Consider the following 25,777-nt stretch of genomic DNA (forward strand, 5'->3'; position numbering starts at 1 on the left):
TAATTTAAGACCATTCAACCAAATTCATCTAGTCCGAAAATATTTCCTAAGGGAGCTACAGCTCTTTGAAGATGGCGTATTGTAATTAGTTTTTCTTAAATACCTCCAGAACGCTTCTAGTTAGAAAACCAAAAATTGGCAAACATATTTACATCCTAGAGATAAATCAATTTCATCCATTGTGAAATTCTATAGTTTATTTTTTAACCAGGAGGAGTAAACTAAAAAGACAGATTCACACCCAAGAAAGTCACTAGTAATACCACAAACCATACATAATAACCAAAAAATACATTTTCTTTTTTGGTTGATTTAGTCGGCCCTCAACGGTAATCCATAAATATTATATTCAATTAATACCTCGCCAAAGAGTTCCAAAAACAACTGCTTTTTATATAAAAGCAGACTAACAATCTAAAAATTAAAGGAATAACACAGAAAACACAAAATTCGCCAATATATCTTAATTAACCTATGAAATGTCACTAGTGTCAAAATTTGATAAATGTCATTAGAGTCAAAATTTTATAACAGTGGAGTAAACTTGCCTGCGGTTGGACCAATTACAAACAAGCAATACAGCGCGGGAAATTTGAATCACTCCTCTTGGTTAAAAAACAAACCATAGTAACAGCCATAGGCCTCTTTTTGGGTGGGGCAACGGTTATTTTATCGCATAACTTTTTTGTCTTTAAGTTTTAAGCATTTTTGATGCTGGATTATTAAATTGTGGGGTATTCTAGTACTAAAAGGTACTCTTGTTTTAAGTCGGTAGGATACACCATTTTCTAGAAAAATCGATTTGAAAATTTTTCGTTTCCTAAATTTGAAAAAAAAAAAAGAATGTGTGTGTACTTTGTACGCACGTAAGAAGTTATACTTCTATTATTATGATTTCAACGAAATTAATATACTTAACATGTTATTTGTATTTTATTTAAATATTAAACTAACTTTCTTTACCTACCACTTTTAAAATTTTTTTATTAAAACAATACAAAAAATATAAAAAAAAGAATATGAATCGTCCGGGATTTGAACCCGGGACCTCTTGATCTCCGGTCACACGCTGTACCACTGAGCTATATCCCTTTTGCTTTGACAGATTACAAGATTTCTCATACATATTGACCAAGTGAAATATACAAAAATACTTTAAATATACTTACTATTATTATAAATTATCTTATTCCCGAGGAAGACAAATCCAAAGACACAAAAATTATAATAAATAATACATTTACTAAGAACACTAATATATCCTTTTATATGATATAATATGACTTATTTGCGCTGACAGCGCTGATACATACATAATATCTTGAAAGATTAGCAACAAACTACATACTGTCTGTGTGCGCATGCGCCCGGCATGTGATAAAATTTCACTCTCGATCGTAAAGAAGTATAACTTCAAAAATTGAAAAACATTTTCAAAAATAATAAGGTGTATTCTACCAACTTAAAGCAAGAGTACCTTTTAATACTAGAATACCTCATAATTTAATAATCTAGTCTCAAAAATTCTTAGAAATTAAAAACAAAAAAGTTATGCGATAAAATAACCGTTGACCTACCCAAAACTGACGCATATGACCGGTACTAGAAATTCGCCATTAATTAAATCGATTCATATCTGGAATGTAAATAAACGTACCAGTTTTCGTTTTTCTAAATAGTTTTATTTTTGAAATTTTCTTTTATTCAAAAAACGAAAAATTTTCAAATCGACTTTTCTAGAAAACGGTGTGTCCTATCGACTTAAAGTAATAGTACCTTTTGGTACTATAATACCTTACGTTTTAATAATCCAGACTCAAGAATGCTTAGAAATTAAAAACAAAAAAGTTATGCGATAACATAACTGTAGCCCTACCCAAAACGGACGCCTATGACCGGTACTAGAAATTTGCAATGGATGGAATCGATTTAACTCTGGAAGATAATTATGTGTATTAAGTTTCGTTTTTCTAAATATTTAGAACCGTTATGGAGATATTTAAGAAAAACTAATTGCCAGACGCCATCTTTAAATAGCTCTAGCCTTTAGGAAGCATTTTCGTACTAGATGAATTGGGTTAAATTGTCTTAAAATTATCTGAGGAATCTACCGTCTTCGTTTGTTGGTAGAGTTTCTGGACACCCTGTATAATGGTAGCGGAGCCCAAGCGGGGATTTTTGCAGTTACTCGAGCGCGTCAGATTATCATAATGTGGAGAAACCTGGTGCCATGCAGATGTATATCTACCATATATTGGCTCTTAACACAGCGTTCGTTAAGGGGGGCCGAAAAAAAAATCTATCCTTAAAAATACTCGAAATTGTCAGATTAAGATAAGGTAAGTTAAGGACATGCCAAACAGTGTATATTTCAAAAATCTGAAGATTTGAGCGGGGCGTAAGGAAATGGGTGAGTTAAAAAGTTTCACAAAAAAAAGCGAATAATTCACGAAATAAACGTTAGATCGAAAAACTAAACAATACGTTTTCAATATTATTCAAAAGTCTATCGAATGGTACCAAACACGACCCCCACGGAGGTGGGGTGAGGGGTTACTTTAAAATCTTAAATAGGAGCCCCAAATTTTTATTCCAGATTTGGATTCTTTACGTAAAAATAAGCAACATTTATTCGAAACATTTTTTCGAATTATGGATAGATTATATCGCTATGGCGCTATAATCTAAAAAACGATTGTTGGAAATGCAAAAATAAATTAAAAATGGAAAGTTCCCACTAAAATTGAAAATTTTACTTAACTTTTTTTGGTTTTCGGACCTACTCTTCACAACCCAATAGGTTCCCAAAGCGCTCGAGTGACTGCACATTTAGCATAATTCGCTCCCCTATTATAATATTTATATTATAATGTTAAGCCACAATTGATTGTAATGGAAATTACATTTTAAATAACGTTTGTTGTTTGAGTTGTTTTTAAGTTGTTAAGTAGTAGATTGTGTCTTCCAAACTTGACGGTTTTAAATAAACATTGAGGAAGGAGAGGTAAAGGAATAATTAAGGACATTAAAAACTAAAAAATCACCTGGAGAGCACATAATATCGACTGAAATCCTAAAATACGGAGGACAAGATCTCACCAAACCTTATTAAAACTAATCCAAAAAATAATAGCACAAAACATAATACCACAAGAATGAAGATCAAGCATCCCAATACCTCTCTTCAAAAATGGAAACAAATGGGACCCGAAGAATTAGAAAGAATATAATTTATTAAAAACAACATTAAAATTAACAACCAAAGTGATAAAAATCAAACTGAAGGAAATTATAACATTAGGAAGCGTTCAAGTATTACGTAACGCAGCTTGGGGGAAGGGGGGTCTTGTAAAACGTTACGGTACGTTACATGGGGGGGAGGGGATTCGAACAGCGCGTTACGTAACATTGTTTTTTAATTTATGTAAATAAAAAAGACTACGGAATCAAAATCTCCCAACTTGGCAACTTTCGTTTATATTTTACGGAGAACCCCTAGATTGTATTATATTGTCCCTTATGATCCGCTCATGTTTCGGCCCTTCTACAACACTACAATATGATGTATCTATTCAAGTGAAAATTCTTCAAATTTGTCACCAAATCAAGAACAGTAACACATGTTTGCCATAATTAGGACCTTTTTGGAGAACAAAAGCTGAAAAGATACAGGTTACAGATGGGATTCAGACCAAAGAAATTTTAAGAGAGAGTCATAAATCGTTTGTCTACTCGTTTTTTGAAGTCCATAATATGCAGTCTTAGTTTTCTCAGTGTTCTGCAGTATTCATTCGTGTTTTAAATACGTAATACAGACAAAACGTATTGCTCTTGTCAGTGTTATTAAAGGGAATTAATTCATACTTTAATTAATTAATTAAATGTCGTCAAAAAAGGGTGATTTACATCAACAGCTCTTCTTGGCCTATAAGAGCTGTCATGCTAACTTGTCAGCACAAGTGTGCCAAAAAAATACCAATGAAATTTGGAAAACGTCTAAAGAAAAAGTAAACAATGAAAAGTTTATAGAACATATAAATTATATTAAACTCATATGTAAATTTTTATTTCTAATTTTATTGCCAAATGCTATTTTATTTTATGATTTTATTAAAAAAAATGGATGAAGCCAAAAAAGTATATAATAATAAAGGATGGGGCCAACTAGGGAAAACGCAAAAAATTAGTAGTAAAAGATTATTATTTTAAGTTTTTATTAAGTATTTCCACAAATGCGGTTAAATCAATTTTTTACCGGCTCTCCCGTTCTTTTCGCAACATAATTGCTCCATTTAGGTTAAAATGGTCATTTGGGTGTTACGTAACGTTTTGGTAGGGGGAGGGGGTACAGAAAAACGTTACGCTACACTACATGGGGGGAGGAAGGTCAAAATTTTTCAAAAATTGCGTTACGTACTACTTGAACGCTCCCTTGGCAGAAGAGCAACAAAGTTTCAGGTCGGAAGATCAAGCACCGAAAACTATATTTATAATGAGGCAAGTTCAAAATAAATCAATCGAACACAACAAACTGGCATATCTATATTTCATGGAGTGTTCATGGAGAAGGCATTTGACAGGGTTAAATTAAAGAACGTTATCCATTAATTGTACGCAAGAAGAGGTATCTCTAGGAATAATTAAAACGTTCGAAAATATCCACCAGAACAACAAAATAAAAATAAAAGTAGAATAAAAACTAACATCCAAATAAAGCTGGCAATGGGATAAGACACGGATATTCCCTGAGCCCCCCGGATATTTCATTTATATAATTTCGGCCCATTATCGGGCTACGTCGGTTCCATTTCTGTTGGTGAGTACACCGATAAGGACAGTTTCTGCATATAAGATAATCCTTATTTTGGATTTCCCAACGGTCACAGTTTACATCACATTGATTTATTTTTCCCCATATTGCCATGTTTGATTTTACCAAAGCGACTCCCGTTCTTATATTTTTTATAGTTTTCCACGTTTTAAAATCTAGATATTTACCGGCGGCCCATTGAACCAGGGGTAAAGTAAAATATTTGACAAATATCGAGCAATTCAGCCTGCATTGTTCCAAGACAGTTTTTTCTGGATTTCAGTCGCTTTCGTCATGTTTTAGCGCTGTATAGTCTATTACAATAAAGTATAAGCACTGCACCGTGATGTTTCTGTCTTTCTGTTATCCGTTGAAATTAAAATAAATTTTTATCTACGACCATTTATTTACTTATACAGTGAGGACGTTTGAGTTGGAATAAATTAATTTTCTCGAGAATGGGCGAATCTGGAGATAAATCCCAAAACAAGTAGATTTTTATTTTTAAATGATAAGTTTTGGCATATATATCATACTAGTGACGTCATCCATCTGGGTGTGATGACGTAATCGATGATTTTTTTAAATAAGAATAGTGGTTGTGTGATAGCTCATTCAAAAGGTTGTTCAATTCTCTATTCACTAATATAAACATTAACATAATTATTAATTCAGGGTGGCCAACAATTTTTTTAAATTAAATTAATTGGGACAAAAAGAAGAATGTATATAATTTATTTAATTCGAAATACATTTTACTGTTGTCCTTAAACAGGAAATAATATTTATTTGATAAATAACTTTTGATTTTCGCTTAAATTCAATACACACACCGGCAAAATTAGCCGAACACGTTAAAAATGGGACATGTTTGATGTCTCGTATTTCATAAACCAGTGGTCCGATTTGAGTGATTCTTTTAGTATGTTATAGCCTTATTATTTAAGAATATCGTTGTAATAATATTGTTGCTAGACAGGTGTAAATGTCATTTTATATCGGGTGTAACAAGCATACTGTGTTTTTTTCTTAAAGTTCGGAACACCCTGTGGAATATTACAGCATATATAAAATATTAAAATTAAAACTCGATTGTAGAATTGTGCTTTCTTATCATTTTCTTTTTTGATTCATTTGCTTATGTTGGAAAATAAAAAAGTTATGTGCTTTAACAACTAGCCAGGTTTTTTATCAATAAATCCTCATAGTAGGGGAGAAAAGTATGCTAAATTTGCAATTACTCGAGCGTTCTTGTGACCTGGAGTGGATTGTGAAGAGTAAGTGCTACAACCAAAAAAAGTTAAGTTAAGTTTTCCATAAAGTGTGGGACTCTCCATTTTTCAATTTAATTTTCCATTTCCACCAATCGTTTTTTCCGATTATAGCGCTATTTATCCATAATAGGAAAAAATATTGCGAATAAAAGTTGCTCATTTTTACGTCAAGGATCCAAATCTTCAATAAAAATTGGGTGCTCCTATTTAATATTTTAATGTAACCCCCCACCCCACCTCCGTGGGGGGTCGTGTTTGATGCCATTCGGTAGATTTTTTTTTAAATATTGAATAGGTGTATTTTGCAGTTTTACGATCTGATGTTCATTTCGCAAAATATCGCAGGGTTCGTATTTATAATTTTTAATTTACCCCCCACCCCTCTCCGTGGGGTGTCACGAGCCCCCACGGAGGTGGGGTGGGGAATTTAATTTAAAATCTTAAATAGGAGCCCCCAATTTTTATTGCAGATTTGGATTTTTTACGTAAAAATAAGCAACTTTTATTCGACATATTTTTTCGAATTATGGATAAATAGCGCTATAATCGGAGAAAAATGATTGTTTCAAATGGAAAATTAAATTAAAAAATGAAAAGTCCCCCACTTTATGGAAAACTTAACTTAACCTTTTTCTGATTTTAGCACATACTCTTCACAATCCAATAGGTTCCCATAACGCTCGAGTAACTGCAAATTTAGTATACTTTCCTCCCCTACTATGAGGATTTATTGATGAAAAACATGGACAGTTGTTAACGCACATAACTTTTTTATTATCTCACATAAGTAAATGAATCGAAAAGGAAAATGTTAAGCAAGCCTACGTCTACAATCGAGTATTAATTCTAATATTTTACATATGCTAGAATATTCCACAGGGTGTTCCAAACTTTAAGAAAAAAACACAGTATGATTGGTACACCCGGTATAAAATGGTATTTACCTGTCTAGCAACAATATTATTACAACGATATTCTTAAATAATAAGGCTATAACATACTAAAAGAATCACTCAAATCGGACCACTGGTTTATGAAATACAAGACATCAAACATGTCCCATTTTTAACGTGTTCGGCTAATTTTGCCGGTGTGTGTATTAAAGTTGCCACGCACCAGCCTCTTAGCAGTTTGAACATTTAATTTAAGCAAAAAGCAATGTTTATTTTTCAAATTAACATTTTTTCTTTTTTTTTTATTGCCGTAAAATGTATTTTACATTAATTAAATTACCTACATTCTTCTTTTTGTCTCAATTAATTTAAATCAAGAAAATTTTTTGGGTACCCTGTATAAATAATTATGTTAATGTTTATATTAGTGAATATAAAATTGAATAGCATTTGAAAAAATCATCGATTACGCCATCACGCCCAGATGGATGACGCCATTAGTATGATATATATATCAAAAAATGAGAATTTAAAAATAAAAATCGAACTGTTTCGGGATTTATCTCCAAGACGCCCACTCTCGAGAAAATGAATTTATTCCAACTCAAACGTCCTCACTGTATGTATACATAAACATCGTGTATTTTTATGTAAATAGATAAAAACATTGGGAACTGTATATATCTATATTTTTGGTAATTTATAAAACCCTTACCATTTCCCTTTATTCTATAATCATACTTTTGCTATTATTATGTTAACTTGCTTTAAGTTGAACCTTACCTCAACACAGAGTTAGCTAACACAAACACGATGCATAAAATTTGCAATTCATTGTCAATATTACCGCTAAAATTTAGGTAAACTAAAATCTTGATAACTATTTTCTTTGCCTGCTGACGATATCTTGCGCAAATATAACGTGAGCTCTCTCAACACACTTCGTAACGTATCTTGGTAAGGAACGCCCAGAGGTGAAGAACGTGAAATAATTGCAAAATGTGGCGTGGAAAATCATGCCAAAACTTCTTCACGTCTTGTATTATACTTCATATTCATTTAATTAACTATTATCGTATAATTAAAGTAAAGTTAGGTTCATGGAATGCGTTGATTATTCACGAATATTTATAATACGATATCCGCCAAAATAAACAGTACCGAAATTAAGATGGCTGTGAAATTGCTCACGCAAGCTGTATTTATCATATTTGGTATAAAAAAATAATAAAATTATATATAAAAGTATATATTTAAAATCCCTAAAAGGGACACATCACAGAACTAGTTTTCAATTGGTTGACCAATTAGTTTAAACCCTTAGGGATCCGGTTTCGGAAATTAAATCCGAGCAGCCTACGGGGTCCTTAGGAATTAGTCACCTAAGTCTGAGCTTGTTTTCTAATAAAATATCATCCTAGATTCTTTAAGACATTTTTACACTTCAGTCACCCATACTGTGACCTCTTTTTAAACTTAATCAAATTCCAACAGAACAATAGGTTAAATAAATTCGATAACTTTAAATCAACACAACATTGCTTTTCTAAATCCTGGGTCTATTGACAATAGGATTTGATATTACTGATTTTAGTTTTCGAATAAATATTTGTGTAATGTGGTTCGCCTACCACCTCCATTGACAACATACGTGAATACATTTTTATAACTACAATATCTAGTTTATTTTATTTTAACTGATTATTTATCACAGAGGAGTGATTATTGTTACATATCTTAATTTAACAAGCTGTACACAAAAGTCTTCAAATATGACAGGTTAAATTTTCAACTTCCTGTGGAACTGTCCCTTCTGTCATGTCACCGTTCAGGAGTTCCCATGTCATCGTCACTTGCTACCATACTGTAATCATGTGAACAAGTCGAATTAGAGCTCAGATGGTACCTAGAGCATATTACATGGAATATTTTGAACATCCATGCTTAAGTTCGCATATTTCATCTATGTTTCCTTGACGGATTACTTTTGAAGGGTTTTTACCCACATATTTTTATAGTATTGTATTTTGGTGGTTAGCATGTTAGATCACGTGAGTATAACCTACAACTTTTCTTAAACCGTAGTCAAAATTTAAAAAAAAACTTTGCATTATCATATCAGGGTATATTCATTTTAGGTAAGCACTGATGATGATTGGTCAAGGTCAACCAATCGAAAATTAGTTCTGTGATGTAGCCCTTTTTAAGGATTTCAAATACATACCTTTTATAAAGGATTTTATTCGATTTTTTTTGTATTATAATATGGTATACAGCCAACTAAAGGAAAACTTTTTCCTTGTGGATATTTGGTATACTTGTCATTAGTTCTGTGCTCTGTGCGTAAAGAGAGTTAAGTCCTAAAACACTGTTTTGAGATAAACGCGTTTAAAGTTTGCAATCGTCTGTTCGAGTTATACTTTTGGAGTTTTTACAATAACCTATCCCTAAAAAGTTTTCTAAATAATATTGATCAATTAAATAGTTATTTCTCTCAATAGAATAGTCAATAAATAATATAAATAAACCATATAGGTATTATAAAAAAAAATAATAAACTTTTTCTTACATGGACTTAACACAATTTGCACAAATATCATGAACTTAACACGCTTAACGCAAAACACAAACTATTACGAAAAGCATAAAAAATAATATTTATTTAATAATAATAATGGGGATTCTTAAGACCAAAGTAACAGGTTTTAATAAAAATAGAAAAATACAAAAACGCAAGGTAAAAACTTCTGTTTATTCATCATAAACCAAGTAAGTAATAATACTAAGTCATCATTCTCTTTGCCTTATCCCTATGCGGGGTCGGCTTCCCTAATTGCATTTCTCCACGCAATTCTGTCTTGGGTCATATCAATGTTAATCCCCTTTACCAACATGTCCTGCCTTATCGCCTCCCCCCAGGTCTTCTTTGGTCTTCCTCTCCTACTCCTTCCAGGAATCTGCACTTCAGCTATTCTTCGTATTGGGTGATTAACGTCTCGACGTTGAACATGACCGAACCATCTTAACCTATGCTCTCTCATTTTGGCATCAATTGGTGCCACACCTAGACTTCCCCTAATATACTCATTTCTAATTTTATCCTTCTTTGTCACTCCACCCATCCATCTAAGCATTCTCATTTCCGCCACATGCATTCGTTGTTCCTCTTTTTTTTTTCACTGCCCAACATTCAGTTCCTTACATCATAGCCGGTCTTATGGCTGTTTTATAGAATTTTCCCTTCAGCTTCATTGGAATTTTTCTGTCACACAACACACCACTCGCTTCTTTCCACTTCATCCATCCAGCCCTAATTCTACTGCATGCATCTCCATCTATTTCTCCATTACTCTGTAATACCGATCCTAGGTACTTAAAACTATTGCTTTTCACAATCATTTCACCATCCAAAGATACCATTTTATTTGTAGTAGCTCCATCTTTAAATGAACATTCCAAATACTCTGTTTTTGTCCTACTAAGTTTTAAACCTTTTTCCTCCAGAGCTTGTCTCCACTGTTCCAGTTTTTGTTCTAAGTCTCTTTCACTATTTCCTACTAACACGACATCATCAGCATACATTAAGCACCATGGAATGTTACCCTGTAGTTTCGCTGTTATCTGGTCCAAAACTAATGAGAATAAATACGGACTAAGCACAGAGCCTTGGTGCAATCCTACTTTCACATGAAATTTATCAGTCTCTCCCACACCTGTCCTAACACTAGTCGTTACTCCCTCATACATATCCCTCACAATCTTTACATATTCACCAGGGACTCCTTTCTTATTGAGTGCCCACCACAGAATCTCTCGAGGAACTCTATCATATGCTTTCTCAAGATCAATGAATACCATATGAGCGTTTGTTTCTTTACTCCTGTATTTTTCCATCAACTGCCTTATAATGAAAATTGCATCTGTTGTTGATCTACCCTGCATAAAGCCAAATTGATTCTCGGATATTTCGGTCTCTTCACGTATCCGTCTGTCAATTACTCTTTCCCATATTTTCATGGTGTGGCTAAGCAGTTTTATAGCCCTGTAGTTTGTACATTGTTGTATATCTCCCTTGTTTTTGTAAACAGGTACCAGTATACTGCTTCTCCATTCGTCTGGCATTTGTCCGACTTCCATAATTCTATTAAATAGACCTGCTAGCCACCTTGTTCCTGTCTCTCCCAATGCTCTCCATACTTCCCCAGGAATATCATCTGGTCCTACCGCTTTTCCTTTCTTTATTTTTTGAAGCGCTTGAGCCACTTCCTCGTTGGTTATTTTGGTGACCATTGCTGCTACTGTCTCCGTTGACTCTACAGGCTGTCTGTCAAATTCTTCATTTAATAAGCTGTCAAAGTACTTTCTCCATCTCTTTTTGACTTCCTTTTCGTGAACTAGTATTTTATTATTTTCATCTCGGATACATCTAATCTGATTAAAATCTTTTGCTTTCCTTGCTCTCTGTTTGGCTATTTTATATATCTTCGTTTCGCCTTCCCTGGTATCAAGTTGATCATATAGGTTTGAATATGCTTCTGCTTTGGCTTTTGCTACTGCTACTTTCGCTTCCTTTTTCGCCACCATATAGTTTTGAAGATCTGTGTCGGATCTGGTTTCTTGCCACTTTTTATATAATTTTCTCTTCTCTTTTATTTTTCCTTGTACTTCGTTTGACCACCACCAAGTCTCTTTATCCTCATACTTTTTTCCTGACGTTTTCCCAAGTAAAATAATACCAAAAATAAAGAAAAACTAATATAAAGGAAAACAAAATAATATTTTTTTTATTATTTAGTATTTACATTTTTTCTCTTCTTCCTGCCAGTTTGCGTCGTTGGTTTATTTTCTTGGGAAACTGTCATTTTTTTCGTGGGTTTCACATTTACCTTCTTTTTTTTGTCAACTGGTTGTACTATCTCTTCATTTTCTTCATCAGGAATGTCATCAGGGTAGGTATCCTCTCCTTCATTTGAGGTAATTAAGTCTTTACAGAATTGGTGATATACTGGTGAAATGTATGGAAGCAGGTCGAGGAGGTCATTTTTTTTCTTCTTAGGTATAGGATTTTTTCCTGGGTAACTTAAACTAGGGTCCATTTTGCTAATGTTTTCTTTGCCTCTTCTTTTGAAACTAATGCATTGAAATGGTTGATTACGGTCTAAGGAATTCTTATAGTAAATTATTCCAGGCTCGTTTTTGACAAACTTCAGCCACTGTACATCTCTCCAGCTAAAATTGTTTCCAACAACATCATCTTTTCTCTGCTGAAGGTCGGTTTTTAGCAGCTTAGCAAAGTCAAAGAAGCTATCTTGATTCATCTCCTTCACTACGAAAGGACGTTTCTTACCAGTACTTTGTATAAGTTGGGCCCAATCATGAGGATGGTGAATGTTTACATCAAAAGCTGTTTTATTTTTTTCAATAAGGGCGTGGGATGTATCACACTCCATGTGCGTGTGACCAGGCACTAAAAATTTATGATTAATCTCTTCAAAGTTAGAAGAATTTTGCAGGGCTACCATACACATAGCAGCTACATGCATATTCTTATTTTGACCACCAGTAGAGTACATGGTTTGACTACATGGTCAAACTTTTCATAACGGGCTTTAAAGCTTCAGAAATAAATTTGTATACACATGAGCCAACTTCATTTGCACCTCTGCCAGCTATACCTTCATGCCAAAGGTAGCAGTAAGTTGTGCCATCACTGCAGTCGTAGACTGTTAGATTGAAAGTCCAAAGTTGGCGTTTATAGAAGGCTACAGAACTATGGACGAGTGGAGTGGGAAGGCATTGCTGCATGTCAAATGTCACAGTTTTGGTTGAATTGTCAACTTTTGTCGGAGTATTTGAGAGAAATATATGAAGATGCATGCAGTAGAATTATGGCTGGATGGATGAAGTGGAAGAAAGCAAGTGGTGTGTTGTGTGACAGAAAGTTCCAAAGAAGCTGAAGGGAAAATTCTATAAAACAGTCATAAGACCGGCTATGATGTAGGTACAGAATTGAATGTTGGCAGTGAAAAAGAAAAAGGAACAACGAACTCATGTGGCGGAAATGAGAAATCTTAGATGGATGAGAGTTGTGACAAAAAAGGACAAAATTAGAAATGAGTATATTAGGGGAAGTCTAGGTGTGGCACCAATTGATGCCAAAATGAAAGAGCATAGTTTAAGATGGTTTGGTCATGTTCAATGTCGAGAGGTTAATCACCCAATACAAAGAATAGCTGAAGTGCAGATTCTTAGAAGGAGTAGGAGAGGAAGACCAAAGAAGACTTGGGGGGAGACGATAAGGCAGGACATGTTGGTAAAGGGTATTAACATTGATATGACCCAAGATAGAATTGTGTGGAGAAATGCAATTAGGAAACCCCACCCTGCATAGGGATAAGGAAAAGAGAATGATTATAAATAACTATTAACTATAGCTCACTACAGTATGTTAGTGTTAAGAAAAACAACCCTATTATGAACGATCTATCAAAAAAATAACAAAGGGAGCTTTATATTTCTTTGTCTAAAAGTGAAACAGCTCATTCTTACCATCGAAAGTATGTAATACATGTTTTTGCAATTAAAAGTTTAATAGATCATTGGTAGCACGGCCCAAAATCTACAGCACTATTAAAAATTTAAATAAAACTTACCAATGCTTAGACTTTCTTCAGACTCAAGTTCATCGTTTTTTAACATGTCCAATATGCGTTGTGCTCTGGATGACATGGTTAAACTTTTAACTAAATTCCTTCAACTAGACCAACAAAATAATCACAGAAGAAAACTCCAACTAAAATCTTAAAATCGTTATGTTGTTCATTAAAGTACAAGCTCGTTTGAAAGGACCTAATCAATATGCCACTGATTAGTAAAATAGCCAAATCAGCTTTAACGGCGCGCAGCGTACAAAGAGTCAACGCAATAACTTATTAGTGTACAGGTACAGTATCTTAAGTCTCAAAACTGTGGGACTTAACACACTGTGTCTTCCTATTCCTTCAATAATGTTTAGTGTAAAGTGTGATATGTCCAAGTTCAGGACTTAACACGCATTACACAGTTAGTATTGACTGTTTTTCATTTGTGTAAAATGCATATCTCAGTTTAGGAATGGAATTGGACTTTACAAATTATACACCATGTAGATATCAAATTCTAACATACAGATAGTGCATTACCTCATTTCGACCATTTTTGGACTTAACTCACTCTACGCACAGAGCACAGAGTTGTCAACTTGGCATTACGTTACAGTTAAAATCTTTTTTATTATGGTTCTTTCTGCCAAAGAAAAAGTTTTTTTAGTAGAAGATTATTTCCGGTCATACGGAGTTGGACGAAATAATGGCTCATGTTTAAAACAAGTGTATCAACAACATTTTAACAAGGCGTCCCGTAGTAAAGCTGTAATGCTAGCGGTTGTATTAGCTAGTATACTCGTATTATGTCAACGTAAAAGCTCTTCAGGGCACTTGTTTAACCCTTGTCCGGGCAAGGTGGGTCCAACGGGCCCGAGACGCCAATTATTTTACCATAAACTGTTAAAAAAAATTTATTGAATTTTGTGCGTCACTGAATTTGTTTAGAAGCATGTTTCCTTCAACATAGTCATGAGCTATTCAAAATATTCATTATCATTTTTGAAATTATTGCGTCGAAAGAATTTTGTCACGTAAAGGGGCAACGCGGGTTCGTCGGACCCTATTTGTATTTATACCTAAAGTCTAAATCTTAGTTACAGAAGTTAATCTGGCAGTCAGGTAATGTTTTTGTGGATTATCTAATCGACTTTTATTATTCCGGAAATCCAATAATAAAGTCTAAACGTGTAACAATGTAAATATCTCTTTGATGTGAACATCAAATATATGCTTACAATAGGTGTTATATCTATTCTAAAAGAATTTTAAAATTGATAATCATTGTTGGAATGCAATAATGTTGTTAGGTAGGTACCTATACACATTTTGAAATAAATGATGCATCTGCTATCAGTCGTTTGATATCGATGTTAGTGTCAACAACTAAGCTTCTAAAATTATATTGAATTACAGTGAAAGTAGATAGTGCGAATAAACTATCCCAAAAATCATTATTAGCTGCAGAACTGCGAGATATTGCTAATATAATTTATGAGATTCCGATGATGAAGATTCTCCTGAAGTAGGTGGCATTGAAAGTGATTCTGAAATTGAAGATCATCTTTCGGAAGCAAGTGAAGAGGATGATCAGTAAGTAGTATTGAGTGATAATGAAGAAGAATGTGTAGCTACAAGTTCCCAGATTTCAGAGTGTGTAATTGTTGAAACTAAGGATGGACTTAAGTGGAAGAGTCAACCACAACCTACAGGACGTATGCGATCCTGCGACATAATAAAAAGCAAAGTGCACAGAGTAATGCTAGACCCTGGTCAAAGTCTAGATGATCCTGTTGATTTCTCTGAGAACTGGAAATATTGCGACCCTACAGAGCTATATGCCTTTATTGGACTACTACTAACTGCAGGGCACCTGAGTGCCAACGTACATAATGTAGATATAATTTGGAGTAAGTTTTATGGACCTACTATATTTAAAGCTACCATGGGGTTAAAACGATTCAAAAATTTGCTAACATTTGTTCGATTTGACGATAAGAACACGGGGTGTGAACGAAGAAGGAACTACAAATTTGCAGTAATACGCGAAGTGTGAAATCAATTTAACCAAGACTTTTAGAAATACTATTTACTATTATCTGAATAAATATTTTTTCTACAAAAGTTTTCTTGCACTTCATTATTTTGTGCAAATCCTTCAGGTAGATAGCACCCTCGAGGTAGACCGCATAATGTAGTAGCACTTTTTTTTAATATAGAGAATTTAAACTTTATTAAAAAATTAAAAAGAATATTAGAAATATATGGGTAACTATGAATAGTACATTCAAGAACATTGGTGGGCCCAACAGACCCGAGTTTCCCGGTTACGTAAGTAAAATGTGTTTCCCGGATAAGGGTTAAACAAATCATCCATTCTCCACAAATAAATCGAACAACACGTAAACTAAATATAAGTGAATCATCTACACGTCGAATATACAGATCTATTGACTGTTTTCCATACCGAATTCAAATGGGACAACGACTAAATGTTACGGATAGTGAATAAAAAATTTACTGTGGACGCGTGCTGAACTTAGTGAAGATCCAGATTTTTTAATCTCCCGATAAGGGAGACAATAAATCAATATAAGGGTCTCAAATCAGTCTAATCTAACTTTACATCAAAATTAAATCAAAAGAATCACTCTAAACTACAAATTTAACCCATTAGCGCCCAGCGTTACCATATGGTAACGTAAAACACATGATTTTTAAAAATTCTGCGGTATGCCCATGGAATTAGTCAGTCACATATTTTGAGAACTATCGTTTCTAAGAATACTTCAGGCACCTATAAAACGTAACGGATTCGTATTTTAGCCTTTTCTCAACCGTCGAGAGATAATCATATGACAGTGTGGTTTAAATTTATAGAAAAAGATGGACGTCCGTTTTGCGTAAGCAATTTTTGATAGTCTTCTAGTTACTATATTTGCATGAGTCATAATCTTATTTTTTTTCAGTCGTGGATTTTTGTTAGCAGAAGCGATAGTGTTACTGGTGCGATGGAAAGATAACTCTGTTGTTACAATAGCATCTACGAGTTGTGATGGTTCATCATTGGGCACGGTAAAAAGATTTTCTCATGAAGAAAAAGGCCACATTCAAGTAAGTCGGCCTCACTATATTGCTGAATACAACAAAATATGGTGGGTACCGACTGGATGGATCAACGTGTTTCAACCTACCGAGTAGCAATTTGCAGTAAAAAATGGCAAATTGTAACATGGTTGTTGGATGTTGCAGTCCATAATTCATGGCATTTATATAAAAAAAAATTAAAAAAATATATCCTTGCTATCGTTTAGGAGAGAATTAGCCCAAGTTCTTCTCGCAAGGTATGGAAGTCGTCCTTATATACAGAAAGAACTAGTCTACATAGACAGAACTTGCCAGATCTTCATTTTGATCGCTTCGACCATTTGTTACATCAAGCAGTAGAAGGCGATGTGCTGGAGACAGATGTACAACATCTGGACGAACAATGTGTAAAAAATGCAACGTTGGTTTGTGTGTTAATTGTTTTATAGGATACCACACCAGACGATGAAAATATTCTCAAATAAATATTTAAAAAAAATTAAAAATTTTGATTTCAACGATCCTAAAAATTCCTTAAGCGCCCAGCGTTACCATATGGTTACACCATATATTTTTTTTAAGACAGGAAACCAAAAAACTTGTTTTTTTTTGATTAAATTATTAACATTTTCATCACATTAACCCTAAAAGTAAAGATTTTTAAATAAAAAAAAACTTGGGCTTTAATGGGTTAATATTAATATGCGTAGCTATATAAAATTAAATAAAGCAGTCCATAAATTAAAAGGATACTCAATAAACTTCGTAAAAATCTGAAATTTATAACTAAAAACGGTATCATGGCAGTAATACTCTAATACCTATTAAAACAAGCTGTGTGAAATTACAAGCTGTGTGAAAACCAAATTTTTCCCAACGAGTTCGGGTTCATAAAAGCTGTTGGTACGGGAGAGACTTTGTTCTTAATACAAGTCTTATTCTAGAGATGCAGATACGTCAATTTTTGCGATGTATACTGGTTGATTACGAGAAAGCATTTGATCGAGTACAGCCGTCAATATGTTGCAACTACTAAAAAAAGCAGGAATTAATATCCAAGCTCTCAAAATAATTAGAAACCTTTACTGGAATCAGACTGCAAAGCTCAGAGTTGAAGGTGAACACAGCGAATATATGAAAATTTCAATATGCGTGGAGTAAGGCGAGTTTTCGATTCTTCAACCTCTACTCTGAAAGAGTATTTATTTTTAGTATCCTAGTAAACGGTTACTGGCTAAACAACATCAGGGATGCAGATGATCGGGTATAGCTTACCCATACGTCCATGGCTTACCCAATGAATGCTCCATATACACAGCAGAAATGATGGCGGTAATCTTTGCTCTTCAGCATCTACTACTGAATCCGACTAATTAGCAGTTATGTTATATTTACTAATACTACTATTACTACATGTCGGTTTATAACGTTCACCGTCGTTTTCCGACTCTCAATCGCCACTTCGTCCTGTTGTTTCATAGGTTCTCTTCTATGGCCCTTTTCTACGGTTACATTATATTTACTGACAGTAAAAGCGTGGTCTACAGTGGTCTACAGTGAATAAAAGGCAATGAAATCGTTGACAATTTTGTTAAATCAGCATACATATTCATATTATACTCGGAGAAAAAGTAAACAAAAATTTAATTCCAGCTTCATATATTGATACTGTTAGTAGAAAAAAACATAAACATAATTGGCAATCACATTACAGAGAATGTAAGACTGTCTTAAACCTATCTCACTGTAACATCAGATTCCATAAAAAGCATATCCTCAGATTCTGCATAAAGGTGCATTCAGAAAATTTTCATCATAAATATAATTTTATAAAAAAAATGATTTGAGAATAATTTTTGTATCCATATTTGTTTATAGATTTGACACAGATACCATTGTCACCATAAGTAAAGCTAAAAGCTCACAATATACGCATATAATTGCATCCACACTTGAAAAAATGGAAGTACGTAATAGCAATAGGGCTTCTCATTTACAATTATTTGTTTCGAGCTTCTGTCATATGTCGTATAATCCGTGTATATTAATATTACACAGAGATTATATAATATATGACAGAAGCTCGAAACAAATGACAATCGATGAAAAGCCTTATTATAGTAATTGCAATTTAAAGTGCATAAAATGCGTCCAAAATTGCATATTAAGGGCCAGGCTTTCTTACTCGGGGTTTTTTGAGGTTGCATGTTATCTTCTGGAATTTGGAAGGTTTTTGGGCGCCAGGTGCACCGGGGGTCGGTTCTGGAGTTATTTATTTGCATTAAGGTAGTACCGAAAACTCTCTTAACTTCAGATGACGTGCTTTAGAAGTGATCCTGGGCACCAGGTGCTCCGGTGGACGTTTCTGTGGGCGTATGCGTCTTCAGCGACATCAGAAACTCCCGAGTAACAAAATCTGGCCTTTAATATGCTTATCTTGAGACGTTTATGAAATTTTGGATGCACGTTATGCACTTTAAAACGCAATTATGCATTTCCAGTCATTTTTCTGTTATAGCGTTTTTTCCTGACATCATCCTGAATACAATGCCAAAAGATGCAAATCTGTAGGTGCTGTATCTACGAGTAAAAATCGATTTATTCCGGTGTCTTTAGTGCTAAATGCCCTGGTCTATAAATAACCAATGTTTTGGAAGGGGGCTTTTAGCGTTGTTGCAGATTTATATAGTATTAAATAATATGTTCTAAATGCAGAATTAAGAAAATATAAATAACAATTTAAAGACAAGTACCTAATTAGGACAACTCCATGAAATGTCCGCAAAAGGGACATTAAAAAATATTATAAAATAATAAACGAATATTATTTAGGGGCAAAAATAGCTGATTTTAGCGCGATAAATCTGAATTTTGCCTCTTGTATGATACAATATGTTTTTATAACTCGCCAGATTTCAACAATTTTGCCGTAAACACCAAAAATAAATAGAATATCAAGAAAAAGGCAGAAAAGTAGGGGACATTACCTAGGTAACTACTGAAATAACGAGAAAAATTATGCCAAGGTGTGGTCAAACCTTAGCAATATCTAGAAGTTTTTTATCACCTCAAAACTTGCATCTGAAACCGCTGTTTCTATGTTGACAGAAATTGGATAAGTACTGAAGTTTCCATTGGATAAGTACCAAGTATTGAAGTTTCTACTTCAATACTTGGAATATAAAGGTACCAGGATTTGGTGGTACTCAAAAGTACCGTGGGGAGACTAAAGGTCGCGTCATATTATAATGCACGTCGCGTTTTCGGCACGTAGCGTTTGCAGACCGTCAATCGGACTGCCCATTCACATTATCATACATAGAACGTTTACGTTGGTTTCAGTTTGGTGCGGTGCAGATGTGTTTATTGTCACAACACATGTTTACATGACAAATTGCCTCGAAAACTACTTTTTAAATTAGACCGGACAGTATCGTCGCCCCGGCTAGCGAAATTATTCCGATTCGATATTTTTAAACAAACTTACTCAAAAAGAAGTCCTTATAACATATCCACAGGGTGCGGGGCGGTACCGTGGTCGAAAAATTGTTTAAACATTTTTTTTAAACAAATTCACAAAAATATTTTTTTCATTTCGAGCAATATTTTTTAGATAAACTGGGTCATTCTGGGCAAAAAAGGTCTCTTGTCATTTTTCTCTAAAATGGATTGTTGTCGAGTTACATGCGATTAAAAATTTGAAAAATGCGAAAAGGCCATTTTTAAGGCTTAATAACTCGATTAAAAGTATTATTATGAATTTCAATAAGTGACCAAATCAAGTTTCAAACCCCTTCTTCAAGGTCCCAAAGAGATTTTTGTCATTATTTTACTACACAGCTGTTATTTTTAGTTATTAACAATTAGCGCTATAATCCAACTGTATCGTCGCCCCCGTTAGCGAAACTATTTCGATTAGATGTTTTTGCACAAACTTACTCAAAAAGAGTCCTTATAACAAACACATCCACAGGGTGCCGGGCGGTGCCGTTGTCAAAAAATTGTTTTAACAATTCTTATTAAACAAATTCACAAAAATAATTTTTTCATTACGAACGATTTTTTTTAGATAATTTGGGTTATTCTTAGCAAAAAACATATCTTGCAAAAATGCGGAAATGGCCATATAACTCGACAACAATCAATTTTAGAGAAAAATCACAAGAGACCTTTTTTGCCCAGAATATCTCAAATTATTATTAATTTGGGTTTAATTAAATTATTAATAAAAAATTATTTTTGTGAATTTGTTTAACAAAAATTGTTTAAACAATTTTTAGACCACGGCACCGCCCGGAACCCTGTTGATGTGTTATAAGGACCTCTTTTTGAGTAAGTTTGTGCAAAAAAATCTAATTTCGCTAACGGGGGCGACGATACAGTTGGACTATAGCGGTAATTGTTAATAATAACAGCTTTGTAATAAAATAATGACAAAAATCTCTTCAGGACCTTGAAGAAGTTGTTTGAAACTTGATTTGGTCACTTATTGAAATTCATAATTATAATTTTTAATCGAGTTATTAAGCCTTGATTTTTCGCAATTTTAGAGAAAAATGACAAGAAACCTTTTTTGCTCAGAATTACCCAAATTATCTAAAAAAAATATTGCTCGAATGAAAAAATATTTTTGTGAATTTGTTTAAAAAAGATTGTTTAAACAATTTTTCGATCACGGCACCGCCTGGCACCCTGTGGATATGTTATAAGAACCTCTCTTTGAGTAAATTTGTGCAAAAAATCGAATCGGAATAATTTCGCTAGCGAGGGCGACGATACTGACCGGTCTAAATACTCGGTATCAAATTCAAAGAAATACCTACATAAACAACAAGGGGAAAACGACCCGTATCTGTCAACATCCGAAAAATATTGTTTTCGAATCAACCGAACGCAGACGTAACGTGTCTTATACGCTACGTTACGTGTCTTATACGCACAATATGAATGGTTCAATTTAAAAACCATTAAATTATATTTTTCGCAAACGAAACGCTACGTGACGAAAACGCGACGTGCATTATAATATGGGGCGACCTTAAGGGTTAAAATAGGCACCATTGTCACCATAAGTAAAACTAAAAACTCACCTTAATTCTTCCAAACGCATATAATTGCACCCACACTTCAGAAGTTAGCCCGTCACTTACGTCGCGTGCACGTGCAATTTAGCTAAGTGTGCGTATCGTACCGCGTAGTACCACTATGCGAAGTATTCAATACAAATGAAAGGAGTACCGGCGAAGAGTTTATTCACTTACTATCTCGATTCTGTTTCTAGTGGTACCGTCTGGTGGGATGATTTTTCTCACGGTTACGGAACAGTAGATAGTGCGAAGATTACCAAAGTACTCTTGCAAAAAAGAGTTTTGTAAAATTAGATGGAATTTTTACAGATATGATTTCGTGTAAAAAATATTGCATTACAAGTTTTTCTTTTGGTTAAATGCACAGAAATAGAATAGATGCAACAACCAGGGATACACAATGTTTACAAACAAAAATAACAAAATTAGATACCTATACAGTCAGGGGGCAAAATTATAGAAGTATATATGTAATAAGTATGTAAAAATATGCGACGTATTCTCAAAAAAACTTCCATCCTTCCTCTTTACAATGACGTCTGGTAGAAATTTAACTTACGTTGTTAGAAATCCGTCCTCTTAAAAATTTGGTCATTTTTGATGTCTCGTATTTCCTAAACCTGTTGGCCGAATTTAAGTGATTTTTAATATGTTATGGTCTTGTTATTTAACAAAACAGCTGTATTGTTAAACATTGTTGCTAAACAGATAAATTTTCATTGTATACTGGGTGTACAAAGTAAACTGTGTTTTTTCTCAAAGTTCGCATCACCCTGTGGAATATTCTAGCATTTATAAAATACTGAAATTAAAACCCAACTTTAGCCTCAGGTTTTCTTATGGTTCTGTTTTTTTATTCATTCGCTTATGTTGGATAATAAAAAAGTTAGATGCTTTAACAACTAGACATGTTCTTCATCAATACAGGGTGTTTCTAAATAAGTGCGACAAACTTTAAGGGGTAATTCTGAATGAAAAAATGATGACAGTTTGCTTTATAAACGTATGTCCGCGAATGTTTCGTTTCCGAGATATGGGATGTTGAATTTTTTCTTACAAACTGACGATATATTTATTGCTCTAAAGCCAGTTGAGATATGTAAATGAAATTTGGTGGGTTTTAAGACGTAGTTATTGCGGATCTTTTTACATATAATCAAGAATTTAATATTCACCATTAGCGTTCATACGGTCAATATGATCGGCCATATTACCCGTATGCGCGCCAATCGTGAATATTAAATTCTTAATCGTATGTAAAATAATGTGCAAAATCTACGTCTTGAAACCCACCAAATGTCATTTGCATACTTTAACTGGTTTTAAAGCAATAAATAAATCGTCAGTTTGTAAGAAAAAAATGAACATCCCGTATTTCGGAAACGAAACATTTTCGGACATACGTTTATAAAGCAAACTGTTATTATTTTTTCATGCAGAATTACCCCTTAAAGTTTGTCGCACTTATTTAGGAACACCCTGTATTGATGAAGAACATATCTAGTTGTTAAAGTGGCTAACTTTATTATTATCCAACATAAGCGAATGAATCAGAAAACTGCATGTTAAGAAAAACTGAGGCTATAGTTGGGTTTGCATTTCAGTATTTTATAAATGCTAGAATATTCCACAGGGTGATGCGAACTTTGAGAAAAAAACACAGTCTGATTGGTACACCCTGTATACAATGACGATTTACCTGTCTAGCAACAATATTATTACAGCGATATTGCTAAAAAATAAGGCTATAACATACTAAAAAAATCACTTAAATCGGACAACAGGTTTAGGAAATACGAGACATCAAAAATGACCAAATTTTTAAGTGGGCGGATTTCTGTGCACGCAAGTTTAGTTTTCAAAATATGATTTTTCAAATTTGGGCCATTTTCCTTATTAGATATTTCGTAAACATTGTTCTGTAACTTTTTTCTACGTACCTTTAGGTATATGCAATGGTTCATTTTTAATAGGAAGAATGTTTGCGCAAAAATGCTGTGAGTGGCGAATATTCAACAATTATATTTAGAAAACTATAAATCGCAATGACGTCAACCAGACGTCATTTTAAAGAGGAAAGACGGAAGTTTTTTTCTTTGAAGCAATAGTAATACCTGTCTCTCCGTGGAAACCAGTTATGGGAAAAATTGCTTTCTTTTGTGTTTTTTGATTCGTTTTTTCGATTTGATTCGTCAGAAAAAAAAGTTTTAAAAACGTTGTGTTTACATAATGGTACCAAAATAATGAATTAATTGGAACGTACACAAAAGTTTGGGGGGGTTTAAGTGAACAAAACCCCCATACAATTTTTATGGGGTAAACAAACTTCACTATGATTTTGTTTTAAGATGTTTCTTCCATAAGAATGATACATGTCCATTTTCAATAAAAAATCTCTAATAGTTTTCGATATATTTTTAAATACATCGACTTTCATTTTGTAACTTCAAAGGGCTGTAACTTTTTTTATGAGCACATTTGTACTAAAGTAAGTTAGGTTCAATCGAACTATTTTTGACCCCAGAATATGTAATATAATTTATGACCAATCTTTTCGGGACACCCTGTATAATTATGCAAAGATACAAAGATTGCAGGAGGTCGGCGTAACTCAGGCGGTAGTATGGTTGACTCGCGTGCTAGTAGGTCCCAGGTCGACTCAGCCTGAATAAAATGAGTACCTTGGGTAAAACCAGGGGTAATAATAGGCGGTTGAAGCATAGCACTGGTCATGTTACCTCCCTTGTATACCGTAGGCCCTAGATATAGCAGACTACCCTGCCATAATACCAAAGCCGCGTCAGAGGTATAAAACAGGAGATTATATTATACAACGATTGCACTAAGCAGGTCACGTTATAAGAATGCATAATGACAGAACACTTTTAGTGAACTATGGTGGGATGACGGACAGTAGGCAGGAAGACCGAGTAAAAGCTGGATAGACGAAGTGCGAAACTAATACTAAAGAGGGTGGATACCTGGAGGAGAGCAACTAGGGTGAGATTCTTGGAGGCAAACCCTGAGGAAGCGCAGAGCCCGACTGTAGCGCCATGGGAGAGAGAGGGAGATAGAGAGAAATAGAGAAAGAGAGAAAGAAAAAGGAAAGAGAGAGGGAGAAATACATAAAGAGATCTGAAAAAAATGTAAAGGTAAAAGCTGTAGATCTTTTTATTGCCTACAACTTTGCTAGTTAACTTTTTTCCATCGGACTTGTAGTTTTGTGGTTTGGCCGGAAATCTTGTACCCTGTAAGTGTACCCCTACCATATATGGGCTCTAAATACAGGGGCTTTCGTTAGGGGCAGTCCGTAAAAAAATCTATCCTCAGAAAAATAACTCAAAAACGACAGATTAAGACAAGGCAACTTAAGTATATGAAAAACAGTGTATATTTCAAAAATCTGTCGATTTGAGTGGGGCGTAAGGATATGGGCGAGTCACAAAGTTTCACAAAAAAGTTAAATATTTCGAGAGGTGTAGGGTGTAGGGTTGTGTTGCAGAGGTTGTACCTTTTATCGGAACGACCACCTCGAGTGTCATAGACAGGAGATGATGATTCTTGATAACTGGTCCTCGCAAGACACCTAACTCTAACTTATGGCTCCACGTGCCACACCCCGGGCAACTGCATTGGTCTGCAGGCTAAACTAAGTGAGGGTAACCAGATATGGTTAAACTATAACAACAGGTTATTGGTTGCTCACAATTTGGATTTCGAAAAGCCCTGGGTACCAGGGAAGCACTAGTTGCAACCCAAGTGCTAGCTCAGTACTGCTACGATCAAAGGAAAGATGTAATGATGTACTTTATAGATTATGAAAAAGCCTTCGATCAAGTACAACATCATAAACTCGTGCATATACTAAAACAACTTGACATAGATCGTCAAGGTGGATAATGAAAGAACGCAAGCTCAAAAAATTCTCAGAGGTCTAAGACAGGGATGCATTCTCTCTCCACTACTGTTCAATTTATATTCAGAA

The 25,777-nt window shown here is 34.1% G+C and overlaps 1 protein-coding gene across 1 annotated transcript in view; it reads right to left on the reverse strand.

Annotated features, from left to right (window-relative positions):
* Positions 1-21,973, reverse strand: part of LOC114327743 (glucose dehydrogenase [FAD, quinone]) — a 219,085-nt gene extending 197,112 nt beyond the window's left edge. Inside the window, exon 1 of the mRNA XM_028276447.2 lies at positions 21,796-21,973. The gene's annotated coding sequence lies outside the window, so the exon portion shown is untranslated. The remainder of the gene's footprint in view (positions 1-21,795) is intronic.
* Between the last annotated feature and the right edge of the window lie 3,804 nt (positions 21,974-25,777).

This window comes from Diabrotica virgifera, chromosome 3 (assembly GCF_917563875.1).
Source record: "Diabrotica virgifera virgifera chromosome 3, PGI_DIABVI_V3a".
NCBI classification, from domain to species: domain Eukaryota; kingdom Metazoa; phylum Arthropoda; class Insecta; order Coleoptera; family Chrysomelidae; genus Diabrotica; species Diabrotica virgifera.